Source organism: Sceloporus occidentalis, unplaced genomic scaffold, assembly GCF_023333645.1.
Source record: "Sceloporus occidentalis isolate IW3139 unplaced genomic scaffold, rSceOcc1.0.p SCAF_9, whole genome shotgun sequence".
Classification (NCBI taxonomy): Eukaryota; Metazoa; Chordata; class Lepidosauria; order Squamata; family Phrynosomatidae; genus Sceloporus; species Sceloporus occidentalis.
In genome coordinates, this window is record NW_028316989.1 from 36412659 (window position 1) to 36436027 (window position 23369).

General features: G+C 38.1%; 1 protein-coding gene across 11 annotated transcripts in view; it reads left to right on the forward strand.

Annotated features, from left to right (window-relative positions):
* The window catches only part of SEMA6D (semaphorin 6D), a 340819-nt gene that overhangs the window by 79365 nt on the left and 238085 nt on the right, over positions 1-23369 (forward strand). For 9 of the 11 annotated variants that reach the window (XM_089538774.1, XM_089538783.1, XM_089538781.1 and 6 more), the window contains exon 3: positions 13330-13541. The exons of the other annotated variants lie outside the window; for them this stretch is intronic. The gene's annotated coding sequence lies outside the window, so the exon portion shown is untranslated. The remainder of the gene's footprint in view (positions 1-13329; positions 13542-23369) is intronic. 11 annotated transcript variants of the gene reach the window in all.

Consider the following 23369-nt stretch of genomic DNA (forward strand, 5'->3'; position numbering starts at 1 on the left):
GAACCACTGAAGCCATAAGTAACAGGAGCCAGAGTTTCATAAACTCTACAGCACCAGTGGGTATTCTGCAGTATAAATGTTTAGAAGAAATCAATTTAAAAGCAGACAGTATCAAACATTTTATTTGTATTTGTATATATCAGCCTATTCTTCCAATTCCCTCAAGAGCTTGCAACATCTGTGTTAATTTTAGTTTTTTCAAATTTTAGTGAAGAAGTCAGAATGTTTATAAAATAATGTAAATGCAGCCTGGAGTATATTAAATAAAATATTCATTGAGTTCCCTTACTTAATGAGAAGGAGCAGCTGTTTGACATGACACAGGGCAGGAGTGAAGCTTTAATGTGCTTAGGGGAATCATCATAATACATACTCCTAAACAGCAGTAAGTTACCTCTAAAAGCTCACACCTGCTCAAACTTTACATGCTATTTTGAGAAATCAACCTTCCTACATTATATTTTTATAAAGGATATCCCTTTTAAAACACACACACACACACACACTTACATGTCCCTCCTAGTGGCCACATTCATGTCATTTTCAGACCAGTGTGCCACATGGTCCTGACATAATATAGATAATAAGGGCACATTACAAACGTGCTGAAAGTACATGCTCTGCGTGTACTAGGGTTAGAAACGGGCATCTATTCTAGATGCCCTTTAACCCTAGTACATGCAGAGCACGTACAAAATGGCAGTGCCCTTCCACACAGGTGCCACCATCTTGACATAGCGGACTCATAGAGTCCGCACGTCGCATGGCGCAAATGATGTCGCGAGTGTGCCATTGGCACCTCACGACTTCATAAGCGCACCGCAATTAGAAACGCCATTTTGGGGCTTCATTTTTGCGGCATGGAGGAGCCGCGTGGTTTGGATGCTGGGGCTCCTCCACGCCGCAAATGACGGCGCCGGCAGACCGCCGATTTCAGGTGGTCTGTAATGCACCAAGATAACTGTAAATAAGTCTAGAGTATTAAAAATCATGAAGGAAGCAAAACTTATATCTCTGCTGCTGTTCAAGCAAAGGCATCCTTGTTTAGAGGTATAGGCTAGCTCTCTATATACAAGGTCTAGAACATTTGTTCCCCATCAGCCTTATCCAGTTTAGTCAGTGGTAAATTATAATGAAAACTGTAGTGTGTGAGTATCTGGGGGAATGAAGCTTCTTCACACCTTAAAGGATGATAGGAGCTGCAATTCAGCAACATACAGAGCACCATATTGACCCTGTCTCTGCAGCAGACTTTAGAGGGCTTACTGTAACAGTCCTCTGACCTGTTATTCTGCAGGTTTGTGTATGTCTTCTCATATGTATCTTTCTGATCTTCAAGCTGCTATTTGCTTCCACATTTGGTTATAAAGTACTGAGGACTCTTTCACACAGGAAGCTTACCTGAGTAAATCACCATGAAATCATCGTAAATCGTGAAAGAAGCTTGATTGGGGTTCATACCCGCCTGCTTCTCCCATGAGTAAATCGTCCTGGAAGCATTGGGGCTCGCTTTTACCATCAGTAAATCTTCATGGAGCTGCCATTTGGTAAGAATGGGATCTTCCGTTATTACCTAATGGCGGCTCCATGCCGAAGCGAGCACCAATACCTCCGTGATGATCTACAGTACTCACAGGAGAAGCGTGCGGGTGTGTGAACCTCGGTCACACTTCTTTCACGATTTATGATGATATTATGGTGATTTGCTCATTGGTAAGCCTCCTGTGTGAAACAGTCCTGAGAGCCACTTCCCGTGTTCTTATTTATTTCCTAGGAGTTTTGTGACCTGCTTTCAAGTTATAAGAATAGATGATAGAAACCAGCTGTGGAGGATACACATTTTGTTGGGTTTAATTTGGGATGATTTCCAGACTGATCGTTTTGTTGTAGCTTTTTATATATGAAAGGCAACTGAATCTTGACGTCTATTCTTTGACTCTAGTGGGTTCCAATTTAATAAGGTGCACAATTTTAAAAGCATTCTGTACTATGACTTGGAAAATTCTGTCCCCCCCCCCTTTCCTTTTGGAAAAGAATCATTCAAAAACTTTGATACACATATATTCTGTTTGCTCTCTTGGACCTATCAATTAAACTCTTATTTGCACATAAAGCATTTAACAAGGTTTTTTGTTTTGCTTTGGCCCAGGAAGTCCAAACTGATCCTAATATTTATTGTTCAAGCCTGTCGTTTGCCTTGACACAACACTAGAAGAGACATTTGCTTTTGTTAGCAGAAAAACATATTTCCTCTCAGCCTTAAACTCCTGTGGTTGTGAGCTCCGACTATGCCCATCATTCAAGGCATTGCAGGACAGACATTACCTGAGATTTGTGCCCTTTGGGCTGTATAAAAATAGGATTATGGAACATCTGGCAGCACAGTAGGAATATTTCACGCTTTAGTACAAAAATAAAACCACAGAGGAACCCAAGGAAAATGTTGCAGAAAAGAAATTACCCTTTCTTTATCTCTCCAGCATCCATCAAGCAACAACAACAAGGTGGAAAGTAATGAGATGCCAAAAACCAAAAAGGAAAATAAAGGAAGACAAGAGAGAGAGAGAGAGAGAGAGAGAGAGAGATATGCTTGGTGAGAATTAAAATGAGCTTTGGGTTATTAGCACATCTACTCATTCTGCTGCCTTAACTAGTATTAGCAAAGGCTGACATCTTTTGGCCTTCGGGGGTAAAAGGAAACCAGTACCAAGTAAGCAAGTTCCTTGTTACTTTTTAAAACATCCACTCTCCTTTATAGTAATTAATGAATCCATTTGGGCATCGGGTGAAAGGCAGGAGAAATAGATCACTGATTTGTTCACGAGTCTCAACAGTTGTAGTTAATAAATAATAAATATTAAAATTAAAATAAACAATACTTCTAGGTCAGTCCAAGGAGATTGCCAATGAATTTGGTTGGAACATTTTTTTAAAAAAATCACTGAACAAATTTTGAATATTAGTATTATTTCATATATCCCAGCTGATTGTGAACATTTAAGTCATTTTGGGTGGAAATTGATTTTTAAAAAAGCATAATTTCCCACCTAAATCTTGGAATTAAATTCACTTCATCGTCACATTCCCATTTGTATTTTTCTCTTTATTGCTTTATTTATCCAGCTGTTGAGAACAGGAGAACAATATTCCCTCCATGTAGACCACAAAGCCACATCTTCAGCCAATATTCAGAACCAAGAAGTCACCTCCATGTTTTATAGAATACGGAGAAGGGGTTATAGAGGACTCCTAAGGACTGGAGCACAGCTTTGGCACAGCTTCTGGCCTCTTAAGATGCTTGTGTCATTTAAACAGCATACCTCTAAAGTGACCCGAAGCAGCTTTTTTTTTTTTGCCTATCTGTATGGGCCCTGACTTACAGTGGCCTTGCTGTTGAGTTTTCTTGGCAAGATTTATTCAGAGGAGGTTGGCCATTGCCTTCTTCTGAGGCTGAAAGTGTGTGACTTGCCCAAGCTCATTCAGAAGGTTGTAAGATCCATCACTGAGCAGGACTTTAAACCCTTATCTCCTTGTTCAGCATTCAAACCACTATATCACAGATGGGGGTGTTTTATGGGGACTACACCTCCCAATATCTGATATTACCATTAGCAGACTGGGTATAATAGATGTAGGTCAAAAAAGTAACTTTTCAAATTGGTGACCCATTCATTGCCTCTGTTCATCCATTTCATGCACTCCTGGCATGAAGAACAGCAGTGAAAACAGACAAGCTTCAGTTTTGTTGCCTTCCAGATGTTTTGGGTTCCAGTGCACATGCTCCCTTATTATAAGCCATACTGAAATGGAAATGTGGATTTTTAAAATACAAAACCAGCTTTACATATGCCATTTAGGAACAAAAGTGTAGAGGTAGAAGGACTGCTTTTCCTTTACTGAATTGTTCTCCTCAGAATTGCTCCCTCCCCCAAGTTGTTTTCTGCCTTCAGAGGGAAAAGACATTGCTTTTTAATAGAGTGCCAGTATGGTGTAGTGGTTTGAGCATTGGACTAGGGCTCCAGGAGATGAAAGTTTGAAGCTCTCTTCATGGAAACCTGGGCAAGTCACACTCTCTCAGCTTCAGAGGAAGGCAATGACAAACCTCTTCTAAATAAATATTGGCCTGTTCCGGACAGGCGTAAAGTACGCGCCGAGGGCGTACTAGGGTTAGGAAGGGGCGTCCGTTATGGACACCCCTAACCCTAGTACGCCCTCAGTGCGTACAAAATGGCGGTGCCCATTCTACACGGGCGCCGCCATCTTGACATCATGGACACCTAGCATCTGCATGTCGTGCGGTGGAAGTGACACCACGAGTGCACAACCAGCGACTCGTGGCGCCACTTCTGGGGCGCAAAAAGAAGCCGCTTTTTGCAGCTTCTTTTTGTTGCGTCCGGGAATCACACGGTTTGACTGCTGCGGTTCCCGGATGCAGCAACCGGCAGCGTCGGCAGAGCGCCCTTTTTGGATGCTCTGTAACGCGCCATTGTTAAGAAGACTCTTAAAACAGGGTGTTTTTTTGGGTTGCTATAAGTCACACATAACTTGAAAGCATGCAATATATGGTGGGACGGAGAGAGTAAAGCAGACCTGTTTTCTGCAACATCATCTACACATTTATTCAGCATAAATGGAGACTCCCCAAAGCTGCTTTTTAGTTGTGTTTCTATAAAAACAGTTTAGAGGTAGATTATCCACCTTTTTCATAGGATCAGATTCAGCCTTCAGCTCACTCAGCTCTCCTTAACTCGCTGCCCTTCCCTCAACCTGTAGCTTTTGAAAAGCATTATTAAAAATTATATTCATTTGTTTGTTAACCAAGTATGAATGGAAATCTCTTTAGAATGAAGCCACAAAGCTCTGATCACTAATCCAGAACTCTGTCACAATTTCTGTGATAGTTAATATGTCTCAGAGCTAGGGAAAATAATAAGAGTGCTTTTCCCCCTACATTTGCAGCTGCCAACCGTGACACCTCTTCACCACTGCAATTAATTAATGTTGGAGTAGTCTGCAGGTTTATCTTATGTATGAATGATGGCCAGAGTTGGCAAAGAATCAATAAAGCCTCCATTTTGAAACTGAGACAGGGAAGCATCCATTTTATTTAGATGTAAAATACTTGTGAAGTATAGTATTTGTTTGGAGCGCTTTTGTTTGATGCTTTGGAGCATTTCAGTATAATTTTTAAAAACATTTACAGTGCTCATATAAAAAAGTATTTATAAAGATGTAATATGTTTTCTATGAGTTGACACTAAAGGTGAATAATGACATATAGGCTATTTACTGATATCAGTACGCCTCTCTGACTATCTACTCTCTGGCGGGAAACAGCAAAGAGCAACAGTGGCTTTCATGGCCTTTTTGGGGGGCTCCAATAGGGAATGTAGGCCTCTACAGAAATCAAATGTTAGACTAGAGGAGCTTTTAGTCTGACCAGAAGGACTCTTATATATCCCCAATTTTCTGTAATGTATTAACACGGACAGCTTATTAGGTCCAAAACACTCTACAGAAATAATTCACTTTGAGACCACTTTAACTGTCCTGGCTCAGTGCTAGGGAATCCTGAGAACTGTAGTTTCTTGTGGCACCAGAGCTCTCTGACAGAGAAGGCTCAATGTCTCACAAAACTTACAATTCCCAGAATTCCCTAGAAATGAGCCAGGGCAGTAAAAGCAGTCTCAAAATCTAGTGGTGTGGTGGTTAAATCGGAGCCACACACAGCCACATGGTTTTGAGTTCAATCCCAGGCAGGGCTCCAGGGTTCACTCAGCCTTGCATCCTTCCATAAGTTGGTAAAATGAATACCCAGCTTGTTGGAGGCAATTGGCTTACACACTGTAAATTGCTTAGGGAGTGCTAGTTCACTGATAAGTGGTGTAGAAATGTACTTGCCATTGCTATTGCTCAAACTGGATTATTTCTGCAGTATATTTTGGACCATAGGTTATAAATCAATAAATTAAAAGGACAACAGTTTGGCAGATTTTTTCCTATAGGTAGAGGGCTCTGAGTGTTTAGCTCTTAAAAATTGTCTGTTTGGCACATCTGCTCTTCTATTCTGGAATTAACAGTGGGTCCTAAATATCTGAAAGATAACAGATCCTGTCTGATCTTAGCAGCTAAGTAGCATCAGCTCTGGTTAGTACAGTGGAGCCTTGAAGGGACACATGCACATTCACATACGCATGTCAGGATTGCCATTTTCTGGTTTATTTCATAACATATTCTACATACTTTAAAAGTTCCACAAATGGCAAATGCAGAATGATGGAAACAAGCACACCTTTTAAATGTAGCCCCTGTGCAGGAGGTGAATTGGTTCAGATTTTGATAAGAATCTACCCAAATAAAAGACCGAGGCCCTGTATACACCAGCCATTAAGGCTGGCATGGGGGCATAGTCGGGGTGTAGTGACCTCATACCTGACTCTGCCCCCCCCCCAGGGCACTCTGATGCCATGCGCCACGCCACATGTGGCCGGTGTCATGGTGCTTCTCCGGCACTGTGTCCATATGCCGAAGGAGGCCCATATAGTTGTGGCAATGTGGCTATGGTGCCCTTTTGATGGCACAAAAAAAGAGCCTACATTGGCACTTCATTGGATACTATTCTCTTATCTGTTGATATCTCTTTTAATTTTCCTTCTTTCATTTTTAGTTCTTCTATAAGTGCCTTATCCTTTTCTTGTTCATATTTTTTCACCTCCTTTCCTATCTTGATTACTAATTAATAAACCTATTATAACTGATTTACTAGTGTAACATACTGTTTTTGCAATTATGTCTAAAATGCAATTTTCTTCAAAGAAACATTTTAATTCTTTTCTCATTCTGTCTACGAAGTTGTCCTCTTTTAATAGCTCTTCCTGCAATCACCATTCAAATTTTTGATTTTGAGGTAGTAGCATAATTAATTCAATTAAATTGTTATCCAACAGAGTCCTTGGCAAAACTTTTTTCACTTTTATTATTAATTCCTTTGATATCAAAAAATAAATCTATCCTAGACAACAATTGATGAGAATCTGAAAAAAATGTAAAGACATTTTTATTTCCATACAAATGAATCCATACATGAGTTAAATCATGTTCTTGAATCAACTCTAAACAACTTAAAGGTAATTTTCCCTGATCTTTTAAAATCTTTTTCATCGATCTCCTGTCACTTTGGGACTTGATCATCCCATTAATGTCTCCCATCACAATTAAGTTGTTTTTTAAATCATATTCCAGCAGTTCCTCATTTAGTTTTTGAAAGAAAAAGTCTTCTTTCCAATTGGTCCACAAGCATTTACTAATATTTTTTTATTTCCTATTGTAATCTCTAAGATTATATATTTCTCCTCATTGTCTTTTTCTATTATTTTTTCACTATATATTTCATCTTAACAAAAATATTACTCCCCTTTTTTTCTTATCTGTTTATGCAAAGAAAAATTTACCTAGTTTAGGATTCCTAATGTATTTGACATCATTTTTTCTTATTTTGGTTTCTTGTAAGCAAATCAAGTTATAATGTTTTTCCCCCAGAAAGTGAAATATTTGTTTCCTTTGTCGTTCTATATTCATTCCCTTCACATTCCAAAGTCCTATCTTTAATGACATTTTATCTCTCTCTCTCTCTCTCTGTGTGTGTGTGTATATAAATTAGTCTTCTTTGTACTGAAAATTTCTTCCATGTTCTAGTATCTCTACAGTTTTTGAGTTTATACTTTCCTTTTCTTTAGATTGTATTTCTTCTCTGTTTTCTGATAAGAGATTTTGCTGGACTTCATCTCATTTCTCCTCTTAGTGTTTTTTTGTGGATCTAAATTCTCTACTCCTTGTTCATAGTCTTCTTATTCTCTTTGTTGTGATTTTCATTCTTTTGTAAAATTCTTTTGCTTTGTCTATTGTGTTTATTTGATATATTTTTTGTTTGCTTGTACATAAATATACCTTCTAGTTTCCCCCATCTATAATTGATATTATTCCTTTGTAGCAAATTTGATAAGAATTTATACCCCTGTCTTTACTTTAATATTGTTAGTGGTACATCCTTAAAAATATCTACTTCCATCTCAGCAATACTTAAATGTTCAAGATATTTGTTTTGTAAAATTTTGTCTTTTAATTCCATTAAAACAGATAGCTATGTCCCTTCGTAACTTCTTTTCTTTAACTACCCTTGAGTTAATCCTAAACAATTTGTCTATTTGTAGATCAATAAGGTCTTCTGATATTTCCACATAATTTGCCAACACTGGAATTATTGTTTCAAAAAGCTGTTCATCTTTATTTCTGGTAGTCCTCTTATTTTAATGCTTTCCCCCCTATATCTCACCTCCTGCACTAAAAGGGTCTGTTCCTCATATTTCTGGATCTTCCCCATGTCTTTCATTCTCCTTTCTAAATTTTCTGTTTTAGTTGTAACTTCTTCCATATCTCATTTTACTTCTAATGTTTCTTTGTTTATTTTGTCCATCTTTTCAACCAATGCATTTATTTCTTTTTGCATACCTTGTATCTCCTTTCTGGTCTCTTCTAGTTCTTCTCTGATCTCTGCCTTAACATTCCATTTGAATTCTCTCAGCTCTTGTAAAATTATTGTACTTATGTCCATTTTCTTATTTGTTGAAGCCATTGAGCCTTTTCTAAAATGTAGTGTTGATTTTGGTTGCATTGTTGTTGTTTTTTGTTCTAGTCAACATGGCCATTCATAGTTTAAAACTTATAAATTCTGTCAAGTATCAATTTGAAACTAGTACTTATGTTTTTCTTCTTATATTTTTATATCTATTATCTAACCTTCTTATGATTTATATGATTTATAATTTACAAGACAGAAAAGGAGCAAACATAAATTATGTCAAGAAAGATCAGATCTAATTTGTACATTTGTTGCACGTTCCTCTTTCTTATTAGTTCTCCCCCATCTTAATATTGCTTTGTTCTATTTCTTGTTATTTTATTAATACACTGAGTTGTTCTTTGTTACATATTTCCCCAAAAACTTTCAATAATCTTCTCATACCTATTAAATTTTGTGCCAAAATGACCATGTCATCCGCATATAGTAAAATATTAATTTTCTGATTTCCCAAGGACACAAAAAAAAATTAGAGTTATTGGCCAGTTGAGCAACTATATCATTTACATAAATATTAAACAAAAATGGGGCAAGCAAATAGCCTTGTTTCAACTCTTGGAAGTTTTAACCATTTCTGATAATTGTCCCGTTCACTTGGATACTAGTATCTGAATATAAATTCTTAATTAAGATCAACAAAGGTCTATCCATTCCCAACCTCCACAATTTGTGCCATAACATCTGGCTGTTTATTCTGTCAAAGGCTGAAGTTAAGTCTAAAAAGATAGCATATAAATAGTTTTTGGAGGTACTTGCATATTTTGCTCTCAGATGGTTCAATATAAAACAATAGCCAGTAGCTGATAGGCTCCAGTAGTGATTACTATTGCTCCTCTTTTGGAAGGACAGCCAAAGATGTCACCAAGACAGCTACTCCTTTGAATTCTTCAAACTGCTTCTGCAAAGCCTGTGTTTCAATTTCAGTTTGGTTACAATTTCTTAAGATTTCTAACTGTTGGGTATTTAATTTATCAAAAAATGAATATTTCCTCTTAGTTGTCCTGTAATGGAAGCACCGCACACTGCTTCCTTATTTTTGATAATTTTTCTGCCCTAAATTGTTCCAAATCACACAAAGAAATCTCATTGGATTTCAGCTCTATATTTTGTGAACCTCTGTTTTCTAAATCTTGTGATTGTCTGTTTATTGAACTAATTTCTGTGCCTAAATCAGTTAACAGACCCTCGGGGCATTTGGTTGCTTCATTTGGATGTAACATTTGTATCATCTGTTTCGTCTGGGATACAAGTGGCTGTTGTAACAAACCTTGGCATTGGGGTTGAGGGTGGATAATGAAGCAATTCAGCTGCTTAAAGTAACGTTTAACTTCAATACCATTTTCATTTAATTGGACTCTAGAATTTTAGATCTTGTTTGCCACTTGTTGTTGACACATGTTATTTTTGCTCTTGCATCGTATAAGTTATCGAACAGATATTCCACTGTTACAGTATCCTCACTAACAATAGAGTTTACCTTGGCCCACTTCAAATGGGTCTTACATAGGTATCGGAAAGGGTTGCTTGTTGATCTTGTAATTCTAAAACAGGCTGTTCTTTATTAGAATTCTTTCCAAGAACTTTTCTGTTTGGTTCGCTTCCTACCTTTAGGACTAAAATGGTTTGTCAGCTGATTTTCCTTTGCATTGCTTTGACCGGGCATCCTTTTTTGTTTCCTCGTGATCATCACCATATGTTAAGATCTAAAATGTAGCCTATTCAATAGATACCCACAAGGTTCTATGTGAAGCAAAGAGTCAAAAGATGAAAACACTATGGCCAATTCCCTATCATAAAATTCTCTGTTCTCAGTTATACTTCAATATACCTTTAGCTCTATTCACACTGAATCTCTTATCTCTACAAAAATCTACAAAATAAACCCAATCAGATTCTGCCATTTTCTCGCTTGTATATTGCTACTGTCTTTACTTCCTCTTTGTCCAAGAGGCTATGAAGCTCCAGGGAATATTATTAGGTCTCTATAGATATAGTTTCTTTTTCAGTTCAGTTCAGTTTCTCTGTAGCTCAAGCAAGAAAGCTTACAAGGTTGTTGCCGAGGCAGAGGTCTTGCAAGGCGTTACCCCATCTTGCAGGACTACAGCCCATTGCAGCAGCTGCTCTTCGACTCTTTTGTGTTCTCCTCTCTCCTTCTCCCTTTCTTGGTTTTGGGGGACTGGAGTCCCAACAAAATCCCTGACAAGCCCCACTTCTGCTGCTCTCTTGGCTTGAAAGACTTCACCCCTTAATTTGTTGTATTCCTTGGGTGCTAATCTGCAGTGGGTGAGCTGGAGGACATAAGATGGAGCTCTTTCTTGCACCTGCGAGCGCCTTGGCAGCTCAACCACTTAATGGTATATTCCTCCACCACTATCATCTCCTGTATATTTAATGTATGGGCTTCGGTTGGATATTTAACAATATACTTTCTGCTTACTGGATTTAAAATAAATTATATATACACACACACACACACACACACACACACACACACACACAAATATAAATACTTATGAATAAATCTAAATATATTTGGTTTCTGATTCCACATCCTGATCAAAAATATAATATGACGAAAATATGATTGAACTGCTAGTAAAAAAAAACAGGCCCTGTCAAATCATTTCATCAGCACCTTTTAAAATGCCATTAGCCACCTCACTCTGCCTGTTTTTAAAGCCTTCATCAAATTGAGCTTTTTGGTCTTATTATCTCAGCTGGATCCCTTGGTTTTCTATTGTAATTTGCCATTTGGCTGTTATCAGAATAGATGTATTAGTGCACTTTGGAGCTAACCTTAGGACTGGGTGGATCATTTTTGTATTAGTATAGCTGTAGAGACCATTCTCTAGAACAATATGAAAATGAAATCGGATATTTTGACATGATATGTGCTCCCGCCACCACCCGAGAATGAAAAACAATGCAACCACTTCATAAATTGTTTGAAATTTGTTCTTTTTTGAATAAATTTGAGTAACACTTGTGGTAAGCGCTTTGAATTTTTCTACTATCCATTGTCAATTTGTTATTATAATATATTTTGTATATCAATTTTTTCTCCTTTTCTGAAATGGAAGGTGAGCCATTTTCCAGGTTTGCATGAAGATTCAAAATGCCTAAATTTCAAATATCTCATCTTTTTGTCAGTTTTTTTTTACCATCCTTCTTTGTAATCCTCCTTTTTTCTACCAAATTTCATCTAAAAATTTCATTTGTTGCTCTTGTCTTTTCCTCTTCAGTTTTGAACCTTTCTATATTAAAAAAAAAAACCTTGCTTTCCCAGCATCCCACACTGTTGCCATGACTGTACCTTTGTCAACATTGTCTTTGAAAAAGTACTTCAGTCTTTTCGGGTCATATTTCACCATATTTGCATTGGTAAGTTTAGACTCCAATTAAAGCAGCTTGTTTTCTCTTTCAAGCATAGTGTCACCAGATTATTATCAGAAAGCACTTTGGTTAAATTGTCCATTTTAACAACTCTATTTGTCAAATTTGGTGAGAGCCATAACACACTGATCATTGACAATGAATTATGGCTTGGAGAATAAAATGTGTAATCCTTGGAGTTGCCATATTTAGCTTTCTAGCTGTCCTTTAAATTCAAATTATCCACTCATTCACTAATTTACCTTGATCCCATTTAATATTTTTAATCAGACATCTTATCTAATGTAGGCAATGTAACCATATTGAAGTCACCAAGTAATATCAAGTTTTCAAAGGAACTTTCTAAGAGCTAATTTATTAGACTAGAGGGAAAGGGGGATTTTTCTTTTGGAAAATTAAACTTCGGCTTAGACAACACATTTCTTCTTCTTCTTTTCTAGAGATTCATATTAAAATGAACTTTTGTTCCCCATAGCAGACTTTAACTCTGTACTTCTGCGTTACGTGGTGAGCTATATTTTAACATGGTTTGGCTTCCTCTGAGGCAATTTGTAGTGTTTTCAATATAAACTTTGCCTATCCCATTTGATGAAAACAGTCTGACAAAATTGTTTGCACAGCAGAAGGATTGAAGGAAGCAGCCCTTGACTTGAAAAAACTGCAACGAATGGATGCTTTTAGCTTGCGCTCAGCTACTTCCTAGCCAGCTCCTATCTTAGTCCTTGAGTCTTTGCAAAATTACTGCTTTTAAGGAATAAGAAATGTTAATCTGTAAAATCCAAATCATCATTTAAACTGAGTGAGACTGTTATGCCTCTGCATGGATGCTTTGTCCAGGGACAGTAAATAAATGCGAGTAGACAATGTAGAAGTGAGCAGTCGTGCCAACTTTTGATTCCTTTCTCCCTCTTCCTTTTTGTTTGTTCTGTTTTTAAAGAGGTTGTTTGTCCAGGGCAAACTGTGCAGTGATTCCAGTAATGATGTCAGTTACTCATTAAACTTTATTCTCTGCTGGACTGCATTCTTTGTATCCATTTGCCCTTCTCAGTATATAATGAGAGGATAAAATTTGGGGAATGTTTGCATTTGAACTCCCCCATTTTCACAAATGTGTAAATGGGTGGGAAGACCATGCCTTTAACTTGCCTCCTAAAAAAAAAAAATAATGCAGGCACCTGAAGTTACATGGGGAGAGATGCAGAATTTTGGAGGTGGGTATAGAAAGCATAGAGAAAGAGCTTTCCCTGCCTCCTTTTCCACAGACCCATTCATTGCTTGTTTTGCATTCTGTTATTCAGCCCCCAAAGAATGGAAAAGGAGCACCTGTTCAGTGCCTAATGAGAACAAGTTGAATTGCCAGTGCAATGAATGACAAGCTTCAGAACTGTTTGGTGTTTTGGATTTCTAAATTCTTCAAGTTGTTCAACCACTGCCAGACCCTGGCGTGCATGTGCCAAGAAGAATTGGTGGGATGAGGCGGAGAGGTCACCGCCAATGCTGTTTCACATTAGTAAGTTCTTTTTTAAGTTAACTGCGGTGCTATATTCATAGATATCCATTAATTCTCTGTGCTTTGATACTGTGTTCCTACATGGCAGGGGTTGGACTTGATGGTCCTTGTGGTCTCTTCCAGCTCTATGATTCTATGATTTGAATCCATATCTTAAAACCCTTTTTAAGATCTTAGAATGTTTCTGCAACTTATATTGGATGGTGGGTGTACTAATCAAGAAGTTGGGTCTCGGTTCTGGGAGATTACATTTTAGGATCCATTAAAACTCTCTGGGTTACCTAGAGCTGGTCTTTCTCTCTCAGCCTGATCTAGTTGCCACATTGTCGTGGGCAGGAGGTGAGATCCACACTCAGCTTTCAATTCAGTGAAAGAAAAATGGGAGCGAAATATAAATAATAAAAAACAATACCATAGCAGCATTGCGGTTGTAGAATTCTAGGAGTTATAACCCCAAAAGTCACTTTTTAAAGCTTTGTTCATTTATCACAGACATACTGATTATTGTGCATTCTTGGGGAAAGACTCGCAACAAAGAGTCTTTTTAAAACGTTGTTATTCAAATAAGGCTAATCTTCTTTCATGTTGTGGGCAACACAGTGGTAAAGACCATAGGGCAGTGATGGGGAACGGCATAGGTAATGGGTGTCATTACCCCTATGTCGGCCTGGGGGGCCATTCTGGCATGTGTTTGACCCCTTCTGGCTAACTTTTTGATGCATTTTTAAATTTGCTTAAGAGGCTGTGGGGCTGGTGAATGCAAATTGCCAACATTTCAGGGTGTTTGAGGGCTTGGCATGTTTGGAGGTGAAAATGACCTGAAAACTAACCCCCATCTTAAAATTTGGGAGAATATCTGAAGGCTTTGGGGGACCTTTGCCAGGCTTCATAGGTTGCATGTATGTTCCCAAGGGCCATGTGTAGCCTGTGGGCTGTCCTTTGGTTACCTCTGTTTTCAGGTTCATGTTTTCAAGGACTTGTGAGAAAAAAGGACAGCCTTGCGAACTAGAAGCAGAATATTGAACTCCTTTGCTCTTTGGGAGCAAATAAGGTGGAAGTTGTCAAAAGGGTTGTTAAATGAGTATTTGTGTAACTAATGCAGACCAGGGATCTGAACCATCTGAACCTGCTCCTAAGTAATTCTTCTAAAGCAACAACAACAACAAAACAAAGTGGAATATTTTAAAAATCATTCTATGGCATTGAAACTTGCAACAAACATTGTGAAGCGTTCTTTCTTCTCAGTTGTAGCCTGTTAAAAAGCGAGAGATCTATACATTTCACACTAAAAAATGAAAATAATAAGAAAAGTGGAGGCTGGTGAGCGAAGAAATCATGTCATGATGCATTTTGGAAGAAGTCTTCAAGTGGTCACTAGACATTTCAAACTGTTTCTCTTTACTTATCCAAGTTTACCTGACCTAATCATTTCATTTCACATGTGCATATTAATTTGTTTTGAATTTAAAGTATGCCGAAACGTATTGAACTGCTCTTGTTCTTGTGGTGTAGACAGCTATCTCTATTCTTTCCAAATTATTTTTGTCTCTGGTACCAAACTTTCTGTTAAAGACTTAATGGCTGGGAGCACATGTACTTAATTAATTGAAGTATACCTGTCCTGTTTACATGAGCTGCACTGATCTCCTATCGAATTTCTTTGAACAAAATAAGTGGAGAATTGCATTGGATCAGTTAACGCAATCCGACATTTTACTAAAAACCTTGTAAAAAATTCCCATCTTCCAATGATTTTGGGGAATGCTTACTAACATATTCATGAAGGCTCTGTTGCAATACTCTGCCCAGGAGACCTGTGCTGTACAGTACTTGCTTCCCCCTCTTTCCCTCCTTTTATGTAGATTAATGAATCCAAGCTGAGAAACCAGTTTTATATTTAGCATGTGCTAATTTTGATTTAATTTACCTCTCAGCCACAATATAATTTATTTTCTGGTGATAGTTTAGATGCTTGTACTAAAAAGGCAAGGCTATTTTTGAGGCTAATAAACAGAGGGTACCACAATTCTAAATAGCCAAGTCTTAGATCTACTAAACTTGCCTATGTAGGGTTGAAATAGAAGTTTCCACTAATACAAAACTGGCAGTGAATTTTGCTGTGTCTTGGGCCAAGAAATGGGGATAAATCAACATCATGTCTTATAGCAGAGAATCGGGATGTTATTATTTTTCCAATTTCATTATAAACGTTCGGAAACATAATTAAAGGTGGATGTCACAGTGCTATCTTGGTCCAGAGACTCCAGCTGGTGGGGCTGGAATAATACTTACAAATCAGAAGCTAAAGAAAAAAGATTAAATCTATTTGGTAAAAATTTAATTAGATTCTACCAGAAAGAGAAAAATTGGTGTCCTACACTTTATGAAAGTGAACATTTACAAAGCTACAAGATCCTAGGTCAGACCATAGTTTTCTCTAGCCCATTATTGTCTGCTTTGGCTTGCAGTGGCCTTTGGAAAGGTAGAGATGAGGAATAATTTTATTTCATTTAACTTTTTATGATGATTATGAAACTGGGTAAACAGCTTCATATTAGGGATGGGAAGAATTTAAGATTTATTGTATTGTATTGTATTTTAAAAATTGAATAAGTGAAATACCCAAGCTGAGAGAGACATGAGCCCAAGTCCAGGGCTTCAAGTGATTCGCTCTTAAAAATCTACATTGTAAAACCTCTTTGTTTGATTGTTTCTGCAACGTTTCCATGTTGTTTAGACCACGCATGATAAGGTCCATACTGAAGGCACAATTTCAAACTGTTCAAATGAGGAGGAAAAATGGGAGGATTCTCAAGAATATGGAATGGACAACTAAAGAACTTTCAACTGAGCAAAGGTTTAAATGGGAGATGTATAAGGCAATTATCGCGCAGAGCCTTACGGTCTCTGAAACGTGGCTAAATCTTCCGTAAAGAATGTGGGTGTGATAAATAATTGCACATGCCCCCAAAATTTTAATCATCCTCTCCCATCATCAAAGCATTTGCGGAGCAGCCATTTTTCAGCAATGGGAACTTCTGTTATTGGAAATGGAAACAGGGGGAAATCACCAAAGAGGAATTCAAACAAATAACAAGCATCTAGGGATAAAATCAGAAAAGCAAAAGCACAGAATGGGCTCAGCCTTGCAAGAGAGGTCATTTACAGTTGTTCCTCCATATTCACTAGGGTTAGGGGAACAAGACCCCCGTGAATATGGGAAAACCACAAATAACAAAAACACCTTGTTTTTACCTGAAGGACACCTCTCTAGAAATCTCTAGGATCTCCAGTGCAACTCTGTGGTCAATGTCCAACATACACTGACCATAGAATGGCACTGGAGTAGCTACAAATGGTCTTTCAGTGCAACTTTTAGTTAAAGTTGACCACAGAGTTGCACTGGAGGACCTAGACAGTCCTAGAGAGAACATATTAATGAAATCCGTGAATAATCAAATCGGCAAATATCAAAGCCACAAATATGGAAGGATGACTGTATATCATGCCTTTCACTCAATATTGTCCAGTAGTTTTGAGCCATGCAAGGTTGCAGGGCATATAGAGTCTTTTCCTTTGTAGCAGCTACAAAACTGCAGTAAGTTTAGCAGTGGTACTGCCCCCAGGGCCCAAAGCAGTTCTCATATTTAGAAAGCTTCCCTCCTCTGCTCTAGGTAAAATAAAGCCAAAACAAATGGACCCACTTCATTTCCAAATTAAGTTACACCACTCTAATAATGAAAACAGATGGGACGGGATTGTGGCCCATCAGAGAGTATGATTAATTTACCAAATTACAAATACACTGTAAAAATGTGGTCAAAAGGGAAGAATAATTAGCCACAAATATGCCAATTATGCAGACAGGAAATACTCTCTCTCTCTCTCTCTCTCTCTCTCTCTCACACACACACACACACACACACACACACACACACACATACATATTGGATTTTCCTCTTGGTTCTTCAATAATATATAATCCTGAGCTTGCTTAATAAATGATTTAAAGAACATTACAATATTTTTAACACTTGCAGATTTGCAATAAATTTCTAGATGTAAGAGAGTTAATTAGATAAGCTGATCTTTCTCCATTACACTTTAACCTTGATTTAGCATGAGAATGAGACTTCTCCTGTATTGCAGGTATTAAAAATGTACTCTCCTTGCATGGGGTAAAATTCCCAGCCCATCTATATTGTCAGTGGCTCGTAGAAATCTTGCAAGAATAGAAGAAGAATCTTCTCCTAGTGAGGTGTAATTTTTTTCCCTCCCTTGTCATGTAGAACAGCTTCCAGGGGCCTTAATAATTTATTCTATTCAGGATACAGATTTAAAATTAGAATCCTGGATTCTCTGATTCATACACATTCTTCACTTTATTAAGCACAGATTTAAATACTTTAGCAAAATAAATTGCAACTTGTACTGAAATACTGAAGTACTTGGCTGTGTGCCGAATGCAATGGCTTGGCAAGTATGTTGGGTATTTACCTAATATTATCATGAAGTGTGTCATAAGTTGTGAATAGTTTTCCAACAATATATAAAGCTGCATTCCAGTGCTCATTCATTGGATGGTGGAATGTGTGTCATCAAGCATATTAATTCCCCTGAAGCCTATCCAGACCTCCATATATGTTATAGTGACAGTCACAATTTCACTGGTAATGTCTTGATGTGATCCTTTTAATATGTATCAGTATGAGATGTACTTGAAAACAATTCAAGAAGTACAAACTGCTGTAGAATGTGATAGCGTGGTTCATTTCAAAAGGAGGCCACAGCTTTCTCCTACTTTTTCACTTTTGGTGGATTATTTTATTTTATTTTATTTTATTTTATTTTATTTTAGCAAAACAAAATGAAAAACCACTCTCTTTGCCCCCAAATGGAACTTTTATTTGATTATTTGACTATTTCTACCTTCACTCACCATACTATTTAACCATCTGTTCAATATTGTAAAGGCTTCTCTCTGGTCATATCGGCCATGAGAGCACTCATGCCTTGGACAGTTCTGCTATAGCTCTTCATAAGTTATACCGAAAGGCTGTTACAGCACCAATGTATCTATCACAGCACCAGCTCACTATACATTAAGAATGCTAACATTGGAAAAATCTCTCTGATAACCATTGCTTGCATTTCATTGAGGATAGCTTGACAATCATGGTTGGTATTATGCTAGGCATATAGGTGTTGGATATCACATACGCTCCAACTGTCCCACTTTGGCAGGGACAATGCTGATTCATCCTCTTGTCGCTTTTTCAGGTGCTTTTAAAATGTCCCAGTTGCAGTCTTCTCCTTCCACTTTCTCCCTTGGTCTCTGGCTTACTTCAGGTGTTGCAAACTGAGTTCAAAATGGAAACACGGTTTGTGCTCAGCAAAGGGGAGAGGAGATGGTAGAATTTTGCTTTTCCCAGTGGTCTCAGGCAAAAGCAAACTGCTGCAGCCTCTCCTAACTTATGTGCTCTTCCAAAATTATAATTACTGGTGTCTTGACCATACTCTGGTGTTGTTTGGCAACTTGTGTCCCAGGTTTTATCTATGAAATGTTGGAGGGTGTGGTATTAATTAAATAATTTATCTATGCCAGTGCCTTCACAAAGCATGCCAAAATGTATACTTTCATGGGAAATGGTGATGATGTTCTGTGTTCACTGCCTCTTTCTACAGAGCTGTGGTCTTATAAAGGTTATGTCAGAACCTGCCCAAAGGGCCTAAATATATATAGTTAATTGTGTTTTGTTTTGTTTTCTTTTTGTTACAAACCCTTCAACTTGTATTCATTCATTGCTTTCTTGTAATACTGAATGAGGGCATATTTCACAAGGAGGAAAGAAACCCCAGTGATTCCCAGGAGGATAAGACATAATTAGAACACTGGTAGCATATAGAGACCATTTCTGCTTTCCCTATTTATCTGGTTCCAAATAACAATCTGCTAGAAAAGCTATTTTCATTTTTAAATATATGTTTCCTGCCTCCCATGTCAGATAATTTGTTCTTTTGCCTCTTGCTTTCCCTTTGTGTATTTTAGAAAGGCTTTAAGAGTAATGATATAACAGGACAGGTCACATGGTTCTCTTGCACCATGGAGGTGATCAGTTAGGTCTAAGCGACAGCATAATTACATTCATTGGAGCAGATGTTAATATATTTCTCTACACAACTCATGAGTCACTGTCCAGGTTCCTATACAACCATTTAGAGAGCCATTTGAAATATTTTTCCAAGTTTTTAAAAGCCTGATGAGTATGTTTTAAATAGATCATTAATAATGCAATTTTGCATAGCAAACAGGCTTTGAAATAAAGAACTCAGAACTTACTAAAGTGCCCCCCCATAACTTTCTCTGCCATGTTAAAGTTAGGCCTGCTTAGCCATGCTGTGGCCATGTTGGGAGCCTGTGTGTGAGAGGAAGGAATGAGCAACTGTGGGTATTGTTGTGTATGTTGTGTATGAACCAAGATCATAGAGCTCTTAGCACTCAATGGGATGTGAAAAGGGATGAAGGAGGTGAATCTGGAGAGGGCACAGAAGTGAAGCATAGCTTGCTATATCACATCTGGCAAAGGATGTGCTACTGTGTGGATCTTTTGAATAAACTCTTTCTGTTTCATCCATGAAGTGTGTTCACTCAGTTACCTAAAGGCAGGACATTACATCAAGTGTCATGAGCTATTATAATATTGCCTGCTTGTTTCCCACTAGGATGGATCCCCCACTCCTTCCATTGCACATCCTTCATAATAAGGGAAAATAATATATATCCCTCCATCCTCAGTTTTCCCCAAACTTCTGTTTTCTTTTTCTTTTAAGAAAGAAAATAGCAAAGGCCCTTGTGGCACCTTAAAAGTCTAACACATGTATACAACGTCCTCATTGCAACAACTCTACTGGGTGACAGTCCATTTTCAGGAACTATGAGAAGTGCTGATAAAGCCCTATGCAGCTCTGGTCCAAGCTATATAAAGGACTGTATCTCCCTGTATGAGTCTGTCTGAGGTCTAAGAACTATAGGCAAAGTCCTTCTCTCCCTCCTACTCCCCATTTTAATTTGTTGGGAATAAGGGAGAAGACCTTTGCAATGGCTTCTTCCAGACTTTAGCTAGGGAGATTAGAATGGCTCCTCCTTGTTCTCATTTCTCCAGCAAATGAAATCTTTCTTATTCCATCAGGCTTTTAGGAAGTGACTGCAAAAGGGCTTTTAATAGTGTGCTGTTATGTTACTATTTTTATATCCTATCTTTTAATGAATTTTAAAATGGTTAAATTTCTATAGATTATTTAATTGTTTTTGTGTGCCCTCAAGTCATTTCCAACCTATGGTGACCCTAAGGCATCCCTGTCACAGGATTTTCTTGGGGATCATGCACACTGGCAGCTTGGAACAGACTCTGGGCTTTCCAGATCCTGATCAGCATGGGATTGTGGTGACCACATGGCCTGGCCGTGATCCAGGCTGCTGCAGCAGTCCCCAACCTGACTACTGGCAGGAGTGGCTTTTTGTCGCTCCTTTTTGTTGCTGCTGTTCTGGGTTGCAGCACCCTCAGCACAGTTTCCATCCACTTTTGGGGCATGTGTCATCTTCATGCCCTGATCCCACACCAATCAGAACCCGCTGTCTCCTGCCTGTCCGTTTTGGGCCTAGGAGGTTTCTTCAGAGGAGGTTTGTCATTGCCATCCACTAAGGCTGAAAGAGTATGACTTGCCCAAGGTTATCTAGTGGATTTACATGCCTGAGTTGGGATTCAACCCCTGTTCTTCAGAGTCATAGTCCAACACTCAAAACTATATATATATATATAGAGAGAGAGAGAGAGAGAGAGCTAATTTGAAATGTAGTTCTAGAGAAGAGTTCTTCAGATACACTGGACTAGTAAAAAGACAGCTGAAGATAGGAAAATGCTAACAGGGAACAGAGAAAAGGCAGAATTACTCAACACCTTCTTTACCTCAGTCTTCTCAGAAAAGGAAAATGGTGCTCAACCAGAGAAAAATGGAGCAGTTGACACAGTAGGGGAAATGCAGCACAGAATAAGTATACAGCTAGTGCAAGAATACCTTGTTAATCTAAATGAATTTAAGTCCCCAGGACCAGATTAACTATACCCAAGGGTATTAAAAGTACTGGCAAATGTAATCTCAGAACCATTGGCAATAATCTTTGAGAACTCCTGGAGAACAGGAGAAGTCCCAGCAAACTGGAGGAGGGCAAACGTTGTCCTCATCTTCAAATAGGGAAAAAAGAGGATACCAACAATTATCATTCAGTTAGTCTGACATCAATACCAGGAAAGATTCTGGAGCAGATCATTAAACAGAGAGTCTGTGAACATCTAGAAGGCAATGCCATAATCACAAAAAGTCAAGGTGGGTTTCTTAAAAACAAGTCATGCCAGACTAATCTGATCTCTCTTTTTTATATAAAATTACCAGTTTGTAAGTGCTATTCATCATCTTTATCAATGACTTAAATGAAAGAATAGGGGGCAATCTTATCAAATTTGCAGAGGACACCAAATTAAGAGGAATAGCTAATACCCCAAAGAAACCCCTTAGGAAAAAGATATCTTCGATCCACGTGTAACATTCAGTTCATCCTTTTGAAAATACCTTGTTTCCCATTCATATTTCTGTGCCCACTGACGCACCTACACACTGTTTCAGATTGATTCCCCCTCCCTCACAGTATGCTACTAGCTAAACAGATGTTTTTCCTTCTCACTTTTAATAAGATCGTGCTTGCAGTTAAAGCAAAGTAGACTTCATTTGACACGACTGCCAAGTTTGGCTAGGCTAAAAGATAATGATACCACCTTCTAAGTGGCTATCTCTAAAGATCTCTATCATCTCCTGCTTGAGGAATCCAAATTTTCGGCCTTTGCTCAGTGCCGATTTGAATTTTAATGAGAAAAATTCTGATTAAAGTCAGTAGGAGCTCTGACATATGTGGAAGCCCACATGCAGCTCATTGGGCAGAACTTCCACAGCGATCTCACCCGATTAAGGAGCTGGCAAACATTGAGCGAACATTTTTTTTAAATATCAAATCACTCAGCGATAGGTGTTACAAAGTTAGGTCTTAACTTTAAACTGTAGTTTTTTAATTTGTGTGTATAGATGGAACGCTTTGGCAAAGAAGAAGTACGATATGACACAGTTGATAATAGGAGCTTAGAAAACCTTAGACTATGACACTAAGAATCAACCTGCTACAATCTTCCATCCATCATTCATGACATTATTCCCAAAGTTTCATTTAGTTACATTTTATTTATTTATTTATTTAAATTATATCCTGCTTTTCTCTTCTATGAGACCCAAGGCAGCTTTTTTGGTCACAGTGTGTTGCATTAGCTATGACACAATGACAAAAAGCAACTGATTTGTTGGCACATTTTTTGCTGCGGGTGCTTTTCTTTCTTTCTTTTTCTTTACGAAAACCCTCTACATCAGAGATGGGAAATCTGTGGCCCTCCAGGTCCTGATGAACTACCAGTCCCATCATTCCTCACCACCAGCCAAACTGAAGGAAGTTTGTAGGTCCTCCCCTTATTGTGATGCTACATGTTTGAAACTTGGGGCCATTGGTTATGGGTTTTTTTTAGATGACAGTGTTGTAGAATGTCTTGCAGAATGTCTATAGCTACTAGGATAAGGCTTGTCAGCATGGTGCAATCAGTGAGACTGATGTGGACCTGAATGTTTCTTATTGATGATTAACTCTGCTCTGTCCCTTTTGTCTGCAGGACACCAGAGTTCTTGTTCATGAAGGTATTTCAGCTCATCTGCATGATAGGGCTGCCACTTTTG